Source organism: Stegostoma tigrinum, chromosome 45, assembly GCF_030684315.1.
Source record: "Stegostoma tigrinum isolate sSteTig4 chromosome 45, sSteTig4.hap1, whole genome shotgun sequence".
Classification (NCBI taxonomy): Eukaryota; Metazoa; Chordata; class Chondrichthyes; order Orectolobiformes; family Stegostomatidae; genus Stegostoma; species Stegostoma tigrinum.
Window position 1 is genome coordinate 2,098,544 of NC_081398.1, and position 22,394 is coordinate 2,120,937.

At 45.5% G+C, this 22,394-nt stretch overlaps 1 long non-coding RNA gene across 5 annotated transcripts; it reads right to left on the reverse strand.

The window, feature by feature from the left end:
• Window positions 1-5,661: 5,661 nt before the first annotated feature.
• LOC125448608 (uncharacterized) lies at window positions 5,662-22,368 on the reverse strand. 5 transcript variants are annotated; one of them, XR_007246751.2, is made up of 4 exons: window positions 22,025-22,368; window positions 20,826-20,976; window positions 18,030-18,306; window positions 5,662-13,785 (listed from the first exon to the last, which is right to left on the reverse strand). It is a non-coding gene; the product is annotated as an uncharacterized LOC125448608 (long non-coding RNA). The 5 variants fall into 5 exon arrangements; XR_007246750.2 differs by having other exon boundaries at window positions 5,662-13,790; XR_009443439.1 differs by having other exon boundaries at window positions 5,662-18,244.
• Window positions 22,369-22,394: the final 26 nt, after the last annotated feature.

Consider the following 22,394-nt stretch of genomic DNA (forward strand, 5'->3'; position numbering starts at 1 on the left):
GCTCAATAAGGTTTGTGAGGCACGATCTTCCCTTCACAAAACCACGCTGACTATCCCTAATCAATTTATTCTTTTCTAGATGATTATAAATCCTATCCCTTATAACCTTTTCCAACACTTTACCAACAACTGAGGTAAGGCTCACTGGTCTATAATCACCAGGGTTGTCTCTACTCCCCATCTTGAACAGGGGAACCACATTTGCTATCCTCCAGTCTTCTGGCACTATTCCTGCAGACAATGACGAGTTAAAGGTCAACGCTAAAGGCTCAGCAATCTCCTCCCTGGCTTCCCAGAGGATCCTAGGATAAATCCCATCCGGCCCAGGGGACTTATCTATCTTCACCCTCTGTAGGATTTCTAATACCTCTTCCTTGTGAACCTCACCAAAGAGTAGGGCACGATTAAGGAAAACTGATACAATGTGTGGAAAATTCCACCCAAATCCCCTAGGTATTCCAAACCAGTCCAAGCTATCACCGTGACTGGGTCTACGTTAAATCTTTTGCTACAATGAAAATCATCACAGCAAATACGTGACTCCAGAAAATGCTGAACAGATTAGGTTTCTCTTCTCTGAAGATGGTAAACTTGAGGGTCAATGTTATGGAAGTTCCTAAAATTAAGAAGATGCTCGATAATGGCAGATGAGATAAATGTTCCACTTGCAAGGGAGATGAAAAAAAATGTCATTACTAATAAACTCAATCAGGAATTTCAGGGGGAAAGCCTTTAGCCAGAGAGCGGTGAGAATGTATAACTCACAGGATCAGTTTAGCACACTTGGTTTGTGAAACAATATAATATTAACAGTGTGTTCAATTCCCATCACTGACTGAGGCTACCACAAAGGACTCCCCTTCTCAACCTCTCCCTTGCCTGAGATATGGTGAGCCTCAGGTTAAATCACCACTATTCATTTCTCTCTAATGAGACAGCAATCATATGGCCAAGTATTGGGGGCCAACCAATAACAGGTGGACTGCAGCAGTTCAAGATGGCGGCTCACTGCCACCTTCTCAAGGGATGGGCAATAAAACACTTGCTAAGCCAGCAACACCCACTTCCCACAAAAAGAATTTTTTTTAAAAATTGCTAGATTATTAATGCAGAGACCAGGTGGGGATCTGGGTGTAAATCCAGTCATGGTAGGTGAATTCTGCAAATGTGGCATTAAGAGCTTAATGATGACCACTGGTGGGGAATGAACTCTGTGTCACTAACGTGCTTTAGGAAAACTGCTGCCCTTACCTGGTCTGGTCTACCCGTGACTCCCAGAAATATAGTTGACTGGTCTCTGGGAATGGGCAATAATTCTTGGCCCAGCCAGCAAGGCCCACATTGCATAAACAATGTTTTTTTTAAGAAAAGCACAGAGCATCTAAAGTTCATGAACACTAAAACTGAAAGAACATACTGAGGGGGTAGGACAAACAGAACATCAGACAAACCAACCATGTTGAACTGCTGGTTTCTGTACAGTGAAATCTGAGTTAATTTGATTTAAGCCAGGCTGTTTTTGCAATACTTAAATCAGTGCTTATTGAGGTGTGCAATTCAAACTTCTGGAAGATTTTGATAATCAGCAAAAACCAACTTCTGCTGGTCAGTGAGTCGGAGGAAGACCTTATGATCACATAAAAACAATGGCAGGGACAGTTTAGGTTTCTTTTTGAAACAAGATTATAAATAGAACATGGAATGACAGAGTCATAGAATTGTACAGCATGGAAGCAGACTCTCGGTCCAACCGGTCCATGCCGAGCAGATATCCTGAACTGATCTAGTCCCAGTTGACCTGGAGAACTTTAAACTCTTCCTTTTCATGCACCCATCCGGGTGCTTTTTAAATGTTATCACTATACCTGATCTACTACCTTCTCTGGTGGCTCACTCCACCTTCTGCGTCAAAAAGTTACCCCTTAAGTCTCTTCCCCCCTCTCACCTGAAATCTATGCCTCAGCTTTTGAACTGCCTGGGGAAAAAGACCTTGGCTATTCATCCTATCCACGCTCCTTATGGTTTTATAAACTTCCATAAGGTCACCCCTCGGCATCCAACACTCCAGGAAAAAAGCTGCAGCCCCTAACAGGACAGCACAGTGGCTCAGCGGTTCGCACTGCTGCCTCACAGCACTCGAGACCCGAGTTCGATTCCAGCCTCAGGCGACTGTCTGTGTGGAGTTTGCACATTCTCCCTGTGTCTGCGTGGGTTTCCTCCCACAGTCCAAAGGGGTGCAGGTTAGGGTGGATTGGCCGTGCTAAATTGTCCATAGTGTCCAGGGATGTGTACATTAGGTGGGCTATAGCAGACAGGTCTGGGTTGGATGCAGTGAAGGTCAGTATGGGCTTGTTGGGCTGAAGGGCCTGTTTCCACACTTTAGAGATTCTACATTCAATAGTCAGCCTCTCCCTATAGCTCTAATCCCAGCAACATCCTTATAAATCTTTTTTGAGCCATTTCAAGTTTCACAACATCTTTTCTGTAGCAGGGAGACCAGAACTGAACACAGTATTCCAATAACGGCCTGACCAAAGTGCTGTTTGGCTGCAACATCACCTCCCAACTCATATACTCAATGCACTGACCAGTAATGGCAAGTGGACCAACGCCTTCTTCACCACCCTGTCTACCTGTGACTCAACTTTCAAGGAACCATGAACCTGCACTCCCAAGTCTTACCAGGAACAATGATGGAAGCAGAGTACATAATTACCTTTAAGAAAACGGTTGAAATTGGAAGGGGAGGGTTAAGAATGGACCTCAATGAATATCTCACCGAGAATCAACACAAGCATCAGTGACTGAAGGTCCCATTGTTCAGCTGCAAAGGAACTCGGGGAAGAGATTAGAAGGCACATTTTCTCCAAACACATTGTGACGACCAATAAATTGCTGCCTGAAATTACAATGGAAACCAATTCAATATTACCTTTATAAAGGGTTACAGACACGATTTACAAAGATTTGCAGGCTTATTGAGCTGACCGACAGCTCTTGTAATGAGCCAGCACTGGTACAGTTGCCCTGAAAGGCATCGCCCTCTTCTGTTGGATTCTATACTTCTGACTGGGACAAAGATTTGAGAACAGGGAAAGCGAGAGCCTTTAGGCGTTATCGCTGGCTTATTAATCCAGGGAGCCCAATAACGTTCTGGGGACCCAGGTTTGAAGCCTGCCACGGCAGAATGTGGAATTCGAATTCAATTTTTTAAAAAAATGGAATTAAAGACTTCCATCTGGTTCATTAATGACTTCCTTTTAGGGTAGAAATCTGCCATCCTTACCTGATCTGACCTACATATGACTCCAACGTGGTTGACTCCTAACTGCCCTCTAAGTAATGAGGGAGGGCCCTCATCCTGTCCATGAATGAGTAAATAAAGGGTACTTTTCACAATCATGGGGCAATTGAACAAATTTGCGGGCCTTGGGAAGGATTCAGGACAGTCCACTTGACTGCGGGCAGTTTACAGCAGAGTGTGTGTGTGTGTGTGTGGTGGGGGGGGTTGCCAGGCCATTTCCAATGCCAAACAGCTATGTTATTTGTTTTTTAAATTGCTTCAGTTCCGATATCTCTTCAAAAAGGATGCTCCAGGAAAAAAACCATCAAGGGTTGAATCCATCCTCGTTGATGAATATTGTTCTACTGAAAGTAAACAACTATGTCTTAGAGATCAACTGTGTGTCTCAAAACCCGAACCCATGTTGGCATGTGCCCAATATTTATTCCTCAACAGCCAACCTAACTATAATCTTGCTATTACATACAAACCGTTTCCGATGTTAGCGACTTCACCACACAAGTATGTCACTGGCAGTAAAGCACGTCTGGATATACCAAGGTGGGAGATTTCTGATTCTTTTTATCCCTTCCTTCTATATCCACTTCTATCTTCACACAAAAGCAGAAATTGCTGCAAGAGCTCAGCAAGTCTGGCAGCATCCAGAGAGAAATCAGAGTTAACGTTCTGGGTCTGGTGACCCTTCCTCAGAACTGGGAGTACAGCCCTCAGAACCCTACTGCTGAAAAGCCACCTCTGTTCAAGATCAACAGGCTCTGGGGAAGAAGACATAGTGCACGAATGGAAAAATGTTTCCTGAAACTTCCCCACCATTATGAAGGCAACTGTGAAGCAGAAGTGCTGTAGGCACTGGCATTTCTAGGTCAGAATGGTAATGCTATTTCTGTGCAGCCTTGTGATCACGGCTCTATGCTGTGACAGATTCGCTGCCTGTAGCCAGCTGCTCTGCTCAATGCATTGTTAACTACATTTGAAATTCAAGGGAGCTGGATGAATTTTCATTTTAAAACAAATTCCCTTCCCCAAATTTCTCCACTTGGCTCAAAGGGAGCACAGCTGCAGGAAATCCTCCAGGTGACTATTCTTCATGCGAGTCAAAAAGTGTAGGGTACAATAATCAGCCATATGCCACATCACATTGCAACAAGCTCGAACGAGGAGGGCAGAACAGTGATCAAGAAGAGAACACTCACCAATTCTCAGCTGGCACCTCCGCTAAACTAGGGAGCATACATACTGAATGTGCATTCCACACTTTGTTGTGTCAGTGGAAATCAGTTCATTCAGACAGGATGGGAATTGATGCTGGGGGTCTCTGTCTCCATGGAAACAGACGCCAAGCTGCAGTATCTACTCGGTTAACTGGGAATGCTGCTAGATTGCTCTGTTATGAAAAACATAACCATTTTTCATAAATGACTAACATATTTAATGTAGTACACAACAAAAACAAAGTTGCTGGAAAAGGTCAGCCGGTCTGGCAGTATCTGTGAAGGAAAAAACAGTGAATGTTTCGGGTCCGGTGACCGTTCCTCAGCAAGGGTCATTGGACCTGAAACATTAACTCTGCTTTTACCTTCACAGATGCTGCCAGACCTGCTGACCTTTGCCAACAACTTCTGTTTCTGTTCCTGATTCACAGTTCTTTCACCTTTTACATTTAATGCACCATTCCTTACAGAGCTCCGAGCTGGGCTCCTGCAAATGAGAACCACACTATACAGCACACAGCTCCGGACTGGGGCCCTTCTGGTTATAGCACATCTCTTCAGCAGAGCTCCGAGCTGGGCCCCTGTGAATTAGAACCAAACTGTACAGCACACAGCTCCGGACTGGGGCCCTTCTGGTTATAGCACATCTCTTCAGCAGAGCTCCGAGCTGGGCCCCTGTGAATTAGAACCAAACCGTACAGCACACAGCTCCGGACTGGGGCCCTTCTGGTTATAGCACATCTCTTCAGCAGAGCTCCGAGCTGGGCCCCTGTGAATTAGAACCAAACCGTACAGCACACAGCTCCGGACTGGGGCCCTTCTGGTTATAGCACATCTCTTCAGCAGAGCTCCGAGCTGGGCCCCTGTGAATTAGAACCAAACTGTACAGCACAGAGCTCCAAGTAGGCCTTTATGAGTTAGAACCAGACCACAGAGCCCCATGTTGGGCCTGAGAATGCTGGAAAGGGCACTTGAAATCTAACCTGGCCACTGCCCATATGCCCGGGGTAAGGTGAGGCTATAGATCTCTGACAATCATTCCTTTCTGCATCAGGGTTGTCAGTGCTGTCAGAATAAGGCAAAGTCACAGATGTTTTTCAGATTTCAAGTTTATTGAAAATGGCCAAACACATTACATTTGACGGTCCAGCACTTGACAAAAGATGTTTCTGCTTGTGGAGGAAGAGGAGAACACAGTACCATCAGTATCAGACAATCACTAACAAATCTAAATGAGAAATGGCTTTACCCAGTGAACACAGAACAGTCCAGGAACAGGTCCATCAGCCTACCATGCCTGGGCTAACTGTGGTGTCATTCTAAACACATCACACTGACCTGCAGTTCCCATTATCTCTGATACTATTTTAACCTCACTGCGAAGCCTCTTCCAGGGATGCCTAACCTGAAGAAGTTACCCTCCTCCCTCCGGACCAACCTCAGGGAATCTCTCTCCCATTGCAACTCCACCTATCTTCTTTACTCTCCATCTTCGGTCCGCCTCCCCCTCTCTCCCTATTTATTCCAGTTCCCTCCCCCCATCCCCCTCTCTGATGAAGGGTCTAGGCCCGAAACGTCAGCTTTTGTGCTCCTGAGATGCTGCTTGGCCTGCTGTGTTCATCCAGCCTCACATTTTATTATCACTGACCTGCACATGGTCCATATTTCTCTATTTGTTGCCTGTTCATGCATCTGTCTAAATCATTCTTAAACTTTGCTCCAGGGCAATGGGGAAAATGTGGAACTTGCTTTCAGTGGGAGTGGTGAAGCTGAACATGTAGGTGCATTTATGGTGAAACGAGATAAATACACACTGGAGAAGGAATCATCAGCTGGTGATAGGGTGAGATAGAGCTGGTGAGAGGGAGGGGAGGCTCATCAAGCATAAATACCAGCAAGGAGCAGTTGGACTAAAGACGGAGTGGATCGATTGGCACTTTTGTCACTGGCATGGAGGAGGTTGAGAGGTGACCTTCTATGAGGGATTCACATAAGGTTAATGGTAGATGTCTTTTCCCTAGGGTGGGGGATTTCAAGGTCTTTTCCCCCAGAGTGGGGGAGTCCAAATCTAGAGGGGAATAGGTTTAAGGTGAGAGGGGAAAGATATAAAAGGAACCCGAGGGGTAACTTTTTCCACACAGAGGGTGGTGCATGTATGGAATGAGCCACCAGAGGAAGTGGTGGAGGCTGGTATATTGACAACATTTAAAAGGCATCTGGATGGGTATGTGAATAGGAGAGGTTCAGAGGGATATGGGCCTAATGAAACTAGATTAACGTAGGATATCTGTTCGGCATGGGCGAGTCAGAGCGAAAGGTCTGTTTCTGTGCTGACCAGCTCTATGATTCTAAGTGAAATACTGTCACATATAAACAGGAAATGTACAAATGAGCAATTGAGGCAGACAGGCTTCAAGTAAAATGCTCCCTTAAAGCTAGTGTGAACTCAATGGGCTGAATGGCCTTCTGCACTGGAACAAGCTGTATGACTCTATAACAATAGAGGAAGAATTGAGAGAGTGGAATTTTGAAATTATTAGATAACTCTAAACAGCCAGCAAGGGTACAGGGCAAACAAGCCTCTTCATTACCACGTTTCTCGATGAGACCAACGAAACACTTACCCTTTCTGATCATAAATGCGCAAAAAAAAACCTGATTTGAACTTACACAAAGCTGGGAATGGTTCCACCAAGTAAAGTGGTGAGCTGATAGACTGGCCAAGGGGTGTTCTCACTGGAATTTCTCGTTCTGTTGAGGCTGTGGGTGGAAAGATTTCACAACACTGACTGTTTGAGCTGTGAGCGCTCAGCAGTATAATCACACTGTCTGTACTCACCCCAAGTTGCTGTCTGCCCACAGAAAGCATTTTGTTCTCTGGGTACAGTGCAGTCATGGTTGTGGCCCCGGACCAGCACAGGTTCATCACATACCGGGGGCCATTTGTGAAAGGGAATTCAGCAAACTAATCCTTTGTGGGCTGGTAGACAGAACAAGAGAATAAAGCATTGTGATTTTTTTTTTAAAACTGCCCTGCCCTAACATAGACCCAGCAAGGCACTCGATTGTCCAGACAACTGGAGGAAAGCACGGGTTCGTCAAACAACACCCACCGAGCTCAAGTGAAGTTGCTGCTCTGCCAGTGCTTTCCACTTGTCCACTTGCCGAGGCTCTCACCTGTCCAACTACCACCCCCAACCCCCACATATGACTATCTCAGCCTTTGCCTGGCCAGCCTACCGAGTAAAATCCTCAAATATCACTCAGTCTGACATCTCATCCACCAGTCATCTTCCTGCTCACTGCCTTGCATTGGCTTCTGGCCTGGTAACACCGTTTTAAGCAGGTCACGGAGACGTACTGCATGGAAACAGACCCTTTGGTCCAACGCATCCCTGCCAACCCGATATCCCATTTGCCAGCATTTGGCCCATATGCATGATTTTGAGTGCGAGCAGCAGCGGAGGTAAGACGGACCCGGAAGACTGCAGCTAAGGTAAAGCAGTTTATTTTTAAAATTACTTACCGGTAGCGGGCAGCGGTGTTTTCTCTTTCACAGAAGAAGCTGGAGCAGCAGAGGAAGTGACGAGGACCAGAGGGGCAGCCGGGAAGGAAAGCAGTGACCATATATATCAGCAAGGCGGCTAAACCCGAGACTCTACAACTGTAGAGTCTCCCACCCACCCTCCTCCTCTAACCTAGTTAATAAGGTAAGGTACATTCTAAACTTTCTCTGTTGAATATAAGTTTGTTATTAATTTTATAGCAACTTGAACTAAGCTTTCTACTTTAGTACTGAGTGAGTGTTCAGATAAGTGGGGTATGGATGCTAGGGCAGTTGCTTGCTCCTCCTGCAGAATGTGGCAGTTGGGAGACGTGGCACACGTCTCCGCTGGCTACATCTGCGGGAAGTGCACCCAACTACAGCTCCTTGAAAACCGTGTTAGGGAAATGGAGCTGGAGCTGGATGAACTACGGATCATTCGGGAGGCAGGGGGGTAATTAAGAGGAGTTACCAGTAGTTGGTCACTCCTAAGGCTCAGAACAAGGATAGATGGATTACAGTTAGGGGGAGGAAAGGGGACAGACAGACAGTGCAGAGATCCCCTGTGGACATTCCCCTCAGCAATAAGTATACCGTTTTGGATACTGCTGGGGGGGATGACCTACCAGAGGAAAGCCATAGTAGTCAGTTCTCTGGCACTGAGCCTGACACTGTGGCAAAGAAGGGAAGGGGGCAGAATAGAAAAGTACTCGTGGTAGGGGACTCGATAGTTAGGCGAATCGACAGGAGATTTTGTGGTTTATTTTGAAGGTATGTTGCCTCCCTGGTGCCAGGGTCCGGGACGTCTCCGATCGGGTGTATAAGGTTCTAAAAGGGGAGGGCGAACAGCCAGAAATCGTGTTACATATTGGCACTAATGATATAGCCAGAAAAAGGATTGAGGATATAAAAAGTGATTTCAGGGAGTTAGGATGGAAGCTGCAAAGCAGGACAAACAGAGTAGTGTTCTCTAGTTTACTACCGGTGCCACGAGATAGCGAGGCAGGGAACAGGGAGCAGGCGCAGCTTAACACGTGGCTGCGCAGCTGGTGTAGGAGGGAGGGCTTCAGATATGTAGATAATTGGGATGCGTTCTGGGGAAGGTGGGACCTGTACAAGAAGGACGGGTTGCATCTGAACTGGAAGGGGACCAATGTCCTGGGTGGAAGGTTTGCTCGAGTAGTTCGAGAGGGTTTAAACTAGTATGGCAGGGGGGTGGGAACCTGAGCTGTATACCAGAGGTGAGAGTTGATGCAGGTGAGGCAGTAGCAAGAGGTAGACCAGCTAGTGGGAAAGATTTTCCTGGGAAGGAACCAAGGGATCGGTTAAAATGTGTTTGCTTTAATGCAAGGAGTATCAGGAATAAAAGTGATTAACTCAGAGCATGGATCAGTACCTGGTGCTATGATGTTGTGGCCATAACAGAGACATGGGTTTCTCAGGGGCAGGAATGGTTGCTGGATGTTCCAGGGTTTAGAACATTTAAAAAGAATAGGGAGGGGGGAAAAAGAGGAGGGGGTGTAGCACTACTATTCAGAGAGGGTATCACAGCTACAGAAGCTTCCTTTGTCGAGGAAGATCTGCCTACTGAGGCAGTGTGGGTGAAAATTAGGAACAGCAAGGGAGTAGTCACCTTGTTAGGGGTTTACGACAGGCCCCCCAAAAGCAGCAGGGAGATTGAAGAAAGCATAGGTCGGGAAATTTTGGAAAATTGCGGATGTAGTAGGGTTGTTGTAATGGGTGACTTTAACTTTCCCAATATTGATTGGAACCTCCTTCGAGCAGAAGATTTGAATGGAGCTGTTTTTGTAAGGTGTGCTCAGGAGGGTTTCCTAACTCAGTACGTTGACAGGCCGACGAGGGGAGAGGCCATTCTAGACTTGGTGCTTGGAAACGAGCCGGGGCAGGTATTGGATCTTGTGGCGGGAGAGCATTTTGGTGATAGTGACCATAACTGCCTCACATTCTACATAGCTATGGAGAAGGAGAGGATTAGGCAAAATGGGAGGATATTTAATTGGGGAAGAGGAAACTATGATGCGATTAGACAGGAGTTAGGAAGCATGGACTGGGAGCAACTGGGAGCAATTGTTCCATGGTAAAGGCACTATAGACATGTGGAGGCTGTTTAAGGAACAGTTGTTGCGAGTGATGAATAAATATGTCCCTCTGAGACAGGCAAGAAGGGGTAAGATAAAGGAACCTTGGATGACGAGAGCGGTGGAGCTTCTCGTCAAAAGGAAGAAGGTAGCTTACATAAGGTGGAGGAAGCTAGGGTCAAGCTCAGCTCTAGAGAATTACAGGCAGGCGAGGAAGGAGCTCAAAAATGGTCTGAGGAGAGCCAGGAGGGGGCACAAGAAAGGCTTGGCAGAACGGATTAGGGAGAACACAAAGGCATTTTACACTTATGTGAGGAATAAGAGAATGGTCAAAGAAAGAGTAGGGCCGATCAGGGATAGCATAGGGAACTTGTGTGTGGAGTCTGAGGAGGTAGGGGAAGCCCTAAATGAGTTTTTTGCTTCTGTCTTTACGAAAGCAACGACCTTTGTAGTGAATGAAACCTTTGAAGAGCAGGTGTGCATGCTGGAATGGATAGAGATAGAGGAAGCTGATGTGCTGAAACTTTTGTCAAACATTAAGATTGACAAGTCGCCAGGCCCGGACCAGATTTGTCCTCAGCTGCTTTGGGAAGCGAGAAATGCAATTGCTTCGCCACTTGCAAAGATCTTTGCATCCTCGCTCTCCACTGGAGTCGTACCTGAGGACTGGAGAGAGGCAAATGTAATTCCTCTCTTCAAGAAAGGAAATAGGGAAATCCCCAGCAATTACAGACCAGTAAGTCTCACGTCTGTCGTCTGCAAGGTGTTAGAAAGGATTCTGAGGGATAGGATTTATGACCATCTGGAACAGCTTGGCTTGATTAAATGCAGTCAACACAGCTTTGAGAGAGGCAGGTCATGCCTCACAAACCTTCTCGAGTTCTTTGAGGATGTGACTAGAAAAGTTGATGAGGGTCGAGCTGTGGATGTGGTGTATATGGACTTCAGCAAGGCATTTGATAAGGTTCCCCATGGTAGGCTCATTCAGAAGGTCAGGAGGAATGGGATACAGGGGACTTAGCTGTCTGGATACAGAATTGGCTGGCCAACAGAAGACAGCGAGTGGTAGTAGAAGGAAAATATTCTGCCTGGAAGTCAGTGGTGAGTGGTGTTCCACAGGGCTCTGCCCTTGGGCCTCTACTGTTTGTAATTTTTATTAATGACTTGGATGAGGGGATTGAAGGATGGGTCAGCAAGTTTGCAGACGACACAAAGGTTGGAGGTGTCATTGACAGTATAGAGGGCTGTTGTAGGCTGCAGAGGGACATTAACAGGATGCAGAGATGGGCTGAGAGGTGGCAGATGGAGTTCAACCTGGATAAATGCGAGGTGATGCATTTTGGAAGGTCGAATTTGAAAGCTGAGTACAGGATTAAGGATAGGACTCTTGGCAGTGTGGAGGAACAGAGGGATCTTGGTATGCAGACACATAGATCCATTAAAATGGCCACCCAAGTGCACAGGGTTGTTAAGAAAGCATATGGTGTTTTGGCTTTCATTAGCAGGGGGATTGAGTTTAAGAGTCGTGAGATCTTGTTGCAGCTCTACAAAACTTTGGTTAGACCGCACTTGGAATACTGCGTCCAGTTCTGGTCGCCCTATTATAGGAATAATGTGGATGCTTTGGAGAGGGTTCAGAGGAGGTTTACTAGGATGCTGCCTGGACTGGAGGGCTTATCTTATGAAGAGAGGTTGACTGAGCTCGGACTTTTTTCATTGGAGAAAAGGAGGTGGAGAGGGGACCTAATTGAGGTATACAAGATAATGAGAGGCATAGATAGAGTTGATAGCCAGAGACTATTTCCCAGGGCAGAAATGGCTAACACAAGGGGGTCATAGTTTTAAGCTGGTTGGTGGAAAGTATAGAGGGGACGTCAGAGGCGGGTTCTTTACACAGAGAGTTGTGAGAGCATGGAATGCGTTGCCAGCAGCAGTTGTGGAAGCAAGGTCATTGGGGACATTTAAGACACTGCTGGACATGCATATGGTCACAGAAATTTGAGGGTGCATTCATGAGGATCAATGGTCGGCACAACATCCTGGGCTGAAGGGCCTGTTCTGTGCTGTACTGTTCTATGTTCTATCCCTCTAGACCCTTCCTACTCACGTGTACCCATCTAGATGCATTTAAATGCTGTAACTGTACCAGCCTCCACCACTTCCTCTGGCAACTCATTCCATATACGCACCACCCTCTGCGTGAAAAAGTTACCCCTCTTGATCCCTTTCAAAACCTTTCCCCTCTCGCCCCTCGGCCTCCAAACCTGCAGGTAAGTAAGCACTGGCCTATTCCCCCTCTCCCTACAGCTCAAACCCACTAACCCTGGCAACATCCTTGTAAATCTTTTCTGAACCCTTTCAAGTTTCACAACATCGCTCCTAAAGCAGGGAGACTGGAAATGAACGCAGTATTCCAGAAGTGGTCTTGACGAAGTACATGGTGCAGGGTCACTGTTGCAGAGTCAAGGCTCATTTAGAAGGAACAGCCCTGTACATAACACATCCAGGGAGAACTGAAAACAGACTCAAAGGAAATGAAACTGAAACCAAAGTCCTACAAAGTCCCAACCCGAAATCCAACGTTTTAACAGTACCAGGATAACAGTGTGTACAAATGAGACTTTATTGACACTCCTCTTCTGTGATACAGTGTGCAACTCTGGTCTATCTATTATAGGAAGGATATTATTAAGCTGCAGAGGGTTCAGAAAAGATATATCAGGATGTTGCCAGGAGCGGAAGATTTGACTGATAGGGAGAGGCTGGAACCTTTTTCCACTGCATGGTTTATAAAACCACGAGGGGTATAGACAGGGTGAATGGCAAGTGTCTTTTCTCAGGGGTTGGGCACTTCAAGACTGGCTGGCATTTTTTAAGGTGTGAGGACAGAGATTTAAAAGAAATACACACAACAAGGGGCATTTGTTTTTTAAAACAAAGACACAGACTGTGGTTCACGTCTGGAATGAACTTCTCGTGAAAGTGGTGGACGCTGGTACCATTACAACGTTTATAAACAATTGGATGAGTACATGAACAGGAAAGGTTTGGAGGAATATGAACCAGGAGCAGGCAGGTAGGATTAGTTTAGTTTGGGATTATGGTCAACACAGACTAGTTGGACCGAAGGGTCTGTTTCCATGCTGTAGGACTCTATGACATTAAAGAACCATTGTTCACATGGGACAGTGGGTGCTTTTGGAATCTATCCTGAAGAATCAAATGCTGGTGGTTATGGGACTGTGTGCTCATTAGTGCCAGTGACACTTTCCATCAAATTACACAGCATAGCAGGAGACCAGTCAGCCCACTGAGTCCAAGCACAATGCTTAAGAAAGCAATTCAATTTGCCCCATCTGTGCTTCCAGCATACCCCTTCCCCAGCCAAAGGATGTTTGTAGGCAGCGTATTCCAGATTACCATAACTTGCTCAGTTTAAAAAAAAATGCTCATCTTACTCACCGATCTCCTTGCCAAGTACAGTGTCTCTCTGGTCTCAGAGTCACATCTGAGCGAGGGTGAGGGGAGCACTGAAATCGAGACAGTCAGCCAGTCGATGCCCCATCAGCGGTTCCCAAGTCTACTCCAGGAGACCGAACTGGTCATCTAAGCTGACCCAAGCGAATGCTGTGCTGTCAAAAGGTGACAACTTTCACACCAGACGCAAAACTTCTGGCCCAATAGTCTGCTCAAGCCGAACAAAACAATCTGCGGTATCAAACCACCAGGGCACCCAGGGGTCATCAAAAGATGCTACAACTACGTGGAATTCTCAAACCAGACAGTTGCCATGCTCAGCTGCTGACTACATTCAACATTAAGATAATTTAGATTTATTAGTACTTAGGGAATGAAGAGACCGCCGGAAAAGAATGGGGACCAGTGTGCTATGACTGCAGTTATACCAGCTGTGCATTATTGCACAATGGAACAAGAAAGAAAATCCAGCTCTCAACATCATTACAGCTGGAAAGGAACAATGGATTTTCAACTAGTTCTAGTTGACAATACAATTCGTCTAAAAATGCCTTGTGATAACAGATGACATTGGGAAAATAGTTGATTTCTTTTATTGATACAATGCTTTAGCCCAGTGCTTATCAAACCTCTTCCACCATGACTTCATTTAGGGTTGGGAATTGTTTGTGGCCCCTCAGTGAGCACAGAGTGGGATGGTCGGAAGGGCAGGAAGCAGCAGAGCTCCACATCAGCCAACAATGTTTTGTAGCTTAAAACCCCAAAATTTCAGCTACTGACCCTCACCTGGGGAAGCTCAGCTGAAGCCAAAGTACACCTGTGGGACAAGAGCAGTTTCGCATAACACAAAGGCAAAAAATTTGAACCCACGGTGGCTCACTGCTTAGCGCTGCTGCCTCACAGCACCAGGGACCCAGGTACAACCCCAGCCTCGGGAGACTGTTTGTGTAGCGTTTGCACATTCTCCCTGTGTCTGTGGGCTTCCTCCAGGTGTTCCAGTTTCCTCCCACAGACCAAAGATGTGCAGGTTAGGGCGGATTGACCGCGATAAATTATCCCATTGTGTCCAGGGATGTGCAGGTTAGGGTGGGTTAGCCATGGGAAATACAGGGTTACAGGGATAGGGGAGGGGGCTGGATCCAGGTGGCACGCTCTTCGGAGGGCGGTGTGGACTCAATGGGCTGAATAGCCTGTTTCTACACTGTTGGGATTCTATGAAAAAGAAGACTGACAGACCTGAAAATCAAATGAAAATAGGAGAAACTTGAGAGTTCTCAGCCTCAACAGGTTTGAAAGAGGACCTCAAAGTGTGTGAGAGCAGAGGAAAAACAAGACCCCGCTGGGCACAGGAGACGCAAATCTGTCTGTTTTCAGGACATGGTGGTGGGGTTACTAGAAAGCCAAAAAGATGCTGCTTCCTCAACTGGGATCTATTTTCGGAACTGAACTCTCCCAAAAGAATGCATGAATCATAACATTCCTACAGACCTCAACTCCATCAGCAAGAACAGAACAATCACTAAAAGGGAAACAGCAGTGAGGCCATTTATCTAGTCCTCTTCCCGACTAGCCTCTCCTCATCCATCATCAGAATGATTCAAGTTGTTTAGCTATAAGGCCAAAAGCCTTTTTTTAAAAAAAATATTGTGCAAAGCTACAGCCAGGACTATTAAAAGCTGTTATAAATCCAGTATGCATTCTCCAGTATGTCTATTTTAAAACAATGTCATCATCCTACCATCCATGTTTTTTTTTGGGGGGGGGGTATTGTGCTGTCTGTATACAGCGTATTGGAGCAGATGTGTGGCAGGTTCTGCCGCAGGTGGAGTGATATTTTTGGCTACTGTCGTGGACAGTCTGGTTTTGCCCAGCTTTGGCACCAGTTGCCAAGTGACAACTAGTTACGGTGCTACATACCAGTGCCAAAGGGCAGTTCCTTCATTCATTGGCTAACCTGTCTCAAGTGTCAAATTTTAGTGCCACTACGTCATGGGGCAAGTGTCTGTGGAGCAGAGTTGTAGCCAACCTTCTGCCTACCTCACGAAACTGAAAATCTTTGGAGCATATCTACCTTCCATCCTGCAGTAGTCTTTGCTTGGGGGAGGGGCACAACCGTACTTGGGGGCAATAGCTTTCAAAGAGACTGCTGCGTTTCTGACCTTCGATGAAATGAGCAGAATGCAAACAGCTGCAATCTTGCTGCAGTGTTCCAGCGAAGTCCAACATGAGCTGGAGGAACAACACCTCACTTTCCACTTGGGGGACCTACTGCCCTCCAGACTTAATACTGAGTTCAATAATTTAAGGGCCTAAACTCCCCCCATGTCCCAGCCCCTACCGCACACACCAGGCCTTGTTACTACATATCTTATTACACACCCCCCTGTTGTTAGTCACTAACAGTCTCCATTAACAACTATTCACCCTCCCAGCCTGATCGTTAGCAACTCCTTTGTCTGTTCAACTGTCTTTCTCTCTCTTTGGGCTCTGTCTTACCATTTACTCCCTAACCCACCCATCTCCCTATTTTCTGCATATAAACTGATGTTTTCCCAGCCACCAGACCCAAAGTGTTAACTGTTTTTTTCTTCACAGATGCTGCCAGACCTGCTGAGCTTCTCCAGCAACTTTGTTTTTGTTGTGAGCAATCAAACGTGTTCACCTTCCTTTCTCACGATTTCTAACGCATCCATGATCCAGCCACTACAGGCACTTAGAACAAAGGCCTCATCAAAAACAGCTCAGTCCCATGAGTAAGCTTGATCTCATTACACGCGCGGTTTTGAGAGTCGGGAAAGGTGGTAGCTGTTTTCCCCACGGATGTATCCTATACACTTCAAACATCTGTGGCTGAGGTTTCAGAAACAATTTCTGTAACCGCTGATATCATCATCAGCCAGCGACAACAGAAATCAAAATTATTGGGAACATCCAATCAGAGTGAATGTAAGGATCGACAATAGGCCATCATCTCAAAAACGAATGTATTTATTCTCTTCTAATTTTGTTAAACGAACTGTGAAATTTCCAGCATCATCTCCTTCGTGTTTGCAGTAATCACTGAAATTATTTCTAACAATAACGTGACCTGGCTTTTCAGCAACAGAGGTGACCATTTAGTGGGATCCTGCTCTGGCATGCACCAAGATCATTTCTAATTCTGTATCCTATCTCTACCTTGGTTGTAATTACACCCATGGCTAATTAAAATCTCAGATTTAAAATGATCAACTGAACTGGCAAACCAATGAGCATGGGAGAAAGTTCCATACTTCTAACATCTTTAACCATCTTTCCTAAGGCTCCAGAAATAATTTTAAGACCGCGCCAACCTCCCTTTCCTATCAGTGGAACCATTTTATGTGTTTGCCTCTGACACACAAACAAAAGCAGCAGGAATAAACCATTTACGAAAGGCAGTGGCATAGTGGTGATGTCAACGGACCCAGGCTGATGTTCTGTGAACATGGAGACTGAATCTCACCACAGCAGATAGTAAAATTTTAATTCAGAGTCATATGGCACAGAAACAGACCCTTCAGTCCACCTGGGCCATGCCAAAATAAACTTGTCCCACATGCCTGCACTTGGCCCATAACTCTCTAAACCTTTCATATTCATGTGCTTATCTACATGTCTTTTAAACGTCGTAACTGTACGCTCACCGCTGGAAGTTCATTCCAAACATAAACCACACTGTGTAAAAGTTGCCACTCAAATCCTTGTCGAATCTCTCTCCTCTCACCTTAAAAACATACCCACTAGTCTCGAAATCCCACACACAAGGGAAAAGGCACCTGCCATTCACCTTATCTGCACTGCTCATCATTTTATTAACCTTGTAAGGTCACCGCTCAACCTCCTATGCTGCGATGAAAAGAAAAGTCCCAACCTATCCAGCCTCTCCTTATAACTCAAAGCTTCCATTCCTAGCAATCCCCTAGTAAACCTTTTCCGAGCCTCTTCAGCTTAATAATATCCTTAAAATAGGTCGACCAGAACTGGACAGTTAATAGGCTAATCTAACAAGACCCTATAACTACCTCCAACTATTGTAAGAACCCACTTGATTCACTAAAGTTCTTGGGGAAAGAAATCTACCAGCCTAGCCTGCATTGGCCTCTGTAACTCTGGACCCACATTCAATATGATTGATTCCTAACTATGCTCTGGGCAATAAGGGAAGGAAATAAATTTCTAGCCTAGAACATCTGATCCGATTGCGGTCTCAACTCAAACTCCCATCAATCCCCAAGAACTTGCAACTTCTTTGTTGATCAATTATCTAACTACCACTTGCTTAAAAGTATTCAATGATTCCAGTTTCTCCGCTGTTGAGGAAGGAGAATTAAAAAGACTCATGACCCACGGAGGGAAAAAAATGTTCCACTTACCTCAAACTCAAAAGAACCCCTCTTATTTGCAAACCGTCTCCTTGATTCTGTCCTTCCACAAGTGAAAACATCCTTTTGGCATTCATGTTCCCTCAGGATCTTCAATGTTTCGGTCAGAAAGCCTCATGCTCCTGAATGTTTACAGATACATTCACAAGATCACCTCTTCTCCCAGTTATCAATCAAGTGATCCTTCTTCGGACAGCATTTATATCCTTTTTAAAGAAAAGGAAACCAAAACTGTACATACTATCCCAGATGTGACCTCACCAACGCACTGTAGAATGAAAAAAAGCCATTTGTATGTTTATATTCCACTCTCCTTGCAGAATGCCAACATTGTATTTGCCTTCTAATTACTTAACTTGTGCACTAAGGTTGTGACTCAGGTTCCAGGAGACCTAGATCTCTCTATACATCAGACATCATTCAAAAGGAGATAGTGAGATATGTTGTCATTCTATTCATCCTGACAAAAGTGGACACATTTCCCCACATTATTCTCCATGTGTCAATGCCTTCTGTATCCCTTTTCAGACACTATGTCCTCTTCACAACTCACTTTATTTAATGCTGTACCATCAGCAAATTTAGCAAAAATACACTGGGTACCTTCATCCAAATTATTAATACAAACTGTGATACGTAAAGGCACCAGCAGCATTTGTAACGTCCTACCAAACTAAAAAATGACCTATTTATCATTACTCAGCTTTGTTGTAGCTAACCAATCATCCATCAGTTGTAATGTGTTAATCCCTACACCTTGAATTGTTATTTTGCACAGTAACCTTTGACAAGGTGTTACATCATATGCATCCAGGAAATCCCAGTACCGCACTTGCTTGCTGCTTCCTCAAAAGGCTCAAGTAAGTTAGACAAATATGATTTCTTTTTCACAAAACCATGTTGACTCTGCCTAGGTTTAATATCCTGTAGCTAGCACAACATGACAACACTTAACTTGCTGACCGAACACTCCAAATCTGGATAAAGGTATCAAAAGACAGGCTTCCGATTCACTAGTAACTTATGTCACCGCAGCACAACCCATAGCGTTATATAGCCACTGAAAACCTTTACAAAAGCTGTCACTATCATAACGCAGGAAACCAATTTTCACGTAGCAAACTCCCACAAACAAGATAATAAGCATGCCATGCATTTTTTGTAACATTGGTTGGGAGATAAATATTGGCCCCAGGGAGAACTCCCGCATTCTTCTCTGAATAGGCATGACGGAATCTTTAATATTCACAAGAAGACTTTGGTTTGAGATCTCATCTGAAAGCAGCATCTCTGGCACTCCCTCAGCACTGACTAGCCAAGGTCTTTTCCCCAGGGTAGGGGAGTCCAAAACTAGAGGGGCACAGGTTTAAGTTGAGGGGGGTAAAATTTAAAAGGGGCTTAAGGGTGACGTGTTAATGCAGGGCACAATGCATGCATGAAATGAGCTGGTCAATAGATAATAGGTGCTGGAGTAGGCCATTCGGCCCTTCAAGCCAGCACCACCATTCATTATGATCATGGCTGATCATCCACAATCAGTATCCTGTTCCTGCCTTATCCCCATAACCCCTGATTCCACTATCTTTAAGAGTTCTATCCATCTCTTTCTTGAAAGTATCCAGAGACTTGGCCTCCACTGCCTTCTGGGGCAGAGCATTCCATATATCCACCACTCTCTGGGTGAAGAAGATTTTCCTCAACTCTGTTCTAAATGGCCTGCCCCTTATTTTTAAACTGTGTCCTCTGGTTCTGGACTCACCCATCAGCAAAAACATGCTTCCTGCCTCCAGAGTGTCCAATCACTTAATAATCTTGTACGTCTCAATCAGATACCCTCTCATCCTTCTAAACTCAAGTATATACAAGCCCTCTCATCCTTCTAAACTCAAGTATATACAAGCCCGGTCGCTCCAATCTTTCAACATATGATAGTCCCGCCATTCCGGGAATTGACCTCGTGAACCTACGCTGCACTCCCTCAATAGCAAGAATGTCCTTCCTCAAATTTGGAGACCAAAACTGCACACAATACTCCAGGTGCGGTCTCAATAGGGCCCTGTACAGCTGCAGAAGGACTCTTTGCTCCTATACTCAATTCCTTATTATGAAGGCCAGCATGCTATTAGCTTTCTTCACTGCTTGCTGTACCTGCATGCTTGCTTTCATTGACTGATGTACAAGAACACCTAGATCTCGTTGTACTTCCCCTTTACCTAACTTGACTCCATTGAGATAGTAACCTGCCTTGCTGTTCTTGCCACCAAAGTGTATAACCACACATTTATCCACATTAAGCTGCATCTGCCATGCATCTGTCCACATCACCCTGTATTTTCATAACATCCTCCTCACATTTCACACCCAGCTTTGTGTCATCAAATTTGCTAATATTACTTTTAATGCCTTCGTCTATATCATTAATATATATCGTAAACAACTGCGGTCCCAGCACCGAACCTTGTGGTACCCCACTTGGTCACTGCCTGCCATTCCGAAAGGGACCCGTTTATCACTACTATTTGCTTCCTGTCAGCCAGACAATTTTCAATCTAACTCAGTATTTTGCCCCCAATACCATGTGCCCTAATTTTGTTCACCAATCTCCTATGCGGGACTTTATCAAAGGCTTTCTCAAAGTCCAGGTACACTACATCCACTGGTTCTCTCTTTTCCATCTTCATAGATACATCCATGGTCTGTTTCCATGCTGTACATCTCTATGACTCCAGTCATGATGGGATCTTTAATGTTTAACGAAGGCAGGCAAGACATTGGTTCAAGTCTCACCTGAAACTGGCATCTCTGGCACTGCAGAACTCCCTCAGCACCGAACTGAAGTGTTCACCAGAGCTAAAAACGAGGCCAACAGCTCCCCAAACACCCTGGAACGACGATACAAGAGGGATTCTAACAACACAGCGGTCCTAATTCAGTCTCCCTGAAAAAATGCAACAAAAATAGAAAACACTCAGCAGGTCTGTGGAGAGAAATCAGAGTTAACATTTCAGGCCAGATGGCCCTTCCTCAGAAATACTGACCGTGCCTTACACCTCTGGCACTGTGCTCTGTTAAATAAGATGTCAAAAAATAAAACATATACAGCAGAACAGGAAAGGTTACTCTAAGAGGAAGAAATTGAAAGCGCAAACTTGTAATGGCCTTAAACTATTCAACCATATAAGAGAGCGAGAGAGAAACATATTAACTTTCTTGGTTTTAAAAAACACAAGCATGGGAGATTACGTTGTAGGACAAGTTACACGCACAGTGTCAAGTGTGGGCACTCCTGACAACAGAAGAGCTGATTTTGTGGCAAAGAGATTTTTGTTTTCAAACTAACCTTGGTAGGTTTGAAGCCTCAGGTTTGAGCCTTCATCCTCAACAAATACTTTGAGAAGATGTTAACGGTCATTTTGTTTTCAGATAAACGTGGTTGGAAAGAATAATTGAAGAAAAAGAAGAACATTTTTAGAAGTGTTTTTGTTTTGACAGTTTGAACACTGAAGGGAAAAACTATTACGACACACTTTGCCTGGAAATATTTGGCTTTTTTTTAGGTTAGTAGGGCGGTAGTGGGGGTGACATTTTTAAAAAATACAGAAGAGGAAATGGGTGACTAAACTGATCTTATATATTTTTTAAAAGAAAGAAATTAACTGTCATATTAAAAACAAGAGTTGGGTGGGGGGTGGCGGATGGACCAAGTTCATTGTTTCTTCAGGAGCTGCCTCTGAAATAACTCGCCTCCATTTTCTCGTTTAACGTACAAGAGCCGGAGGGAGGGAAGGACTCGCTCAGGAACATTTCCACAAAATGTCTCTCCAATTTTTTTTTAAAATCCGAAACTAACTCCGCACAAAGGCAAACAAACAAACAAAGCGCAGCCACTTACAAAGTGGCGGTAGGTGCGCTTCGCCACCCCACACCCCCCCCAACTCACACTCTCCCCCCACCCCGGTGCTCGGCATCCCACCACCTTCCCCCACCTCCTCCAGTCAGGCCTCGGGTCGAGGCTTCCAGCGGGTTTTCCTAGCGGCGCCTCGCCACTTCATCGACGGTCCGGCCCGGGGCGCCTCTTTACGCCAGGCCGAGGCTTCGCTGAGGCACCGGATTTTTTCCCCTCCGACGGCGACGTTTTGGGGAGGTTGGGCGGGAAGGAACAGGTCGACTTCGGGCGGGGAGACTGAGCAGCGGAAGGGTGGGATCCATGGGTTGGATCGGGTGACCGAGTGAGGAAAAGGCCCCGGCGAGAGCAAACGCGGCCTAGGCCTCAGGCTCCACAAACGCATCCAAGCAGCTCGAGCCACCAGGCGCACACTCGCTGTCTCTCTCGCACTCTCTCTCTAGGTCGACAAA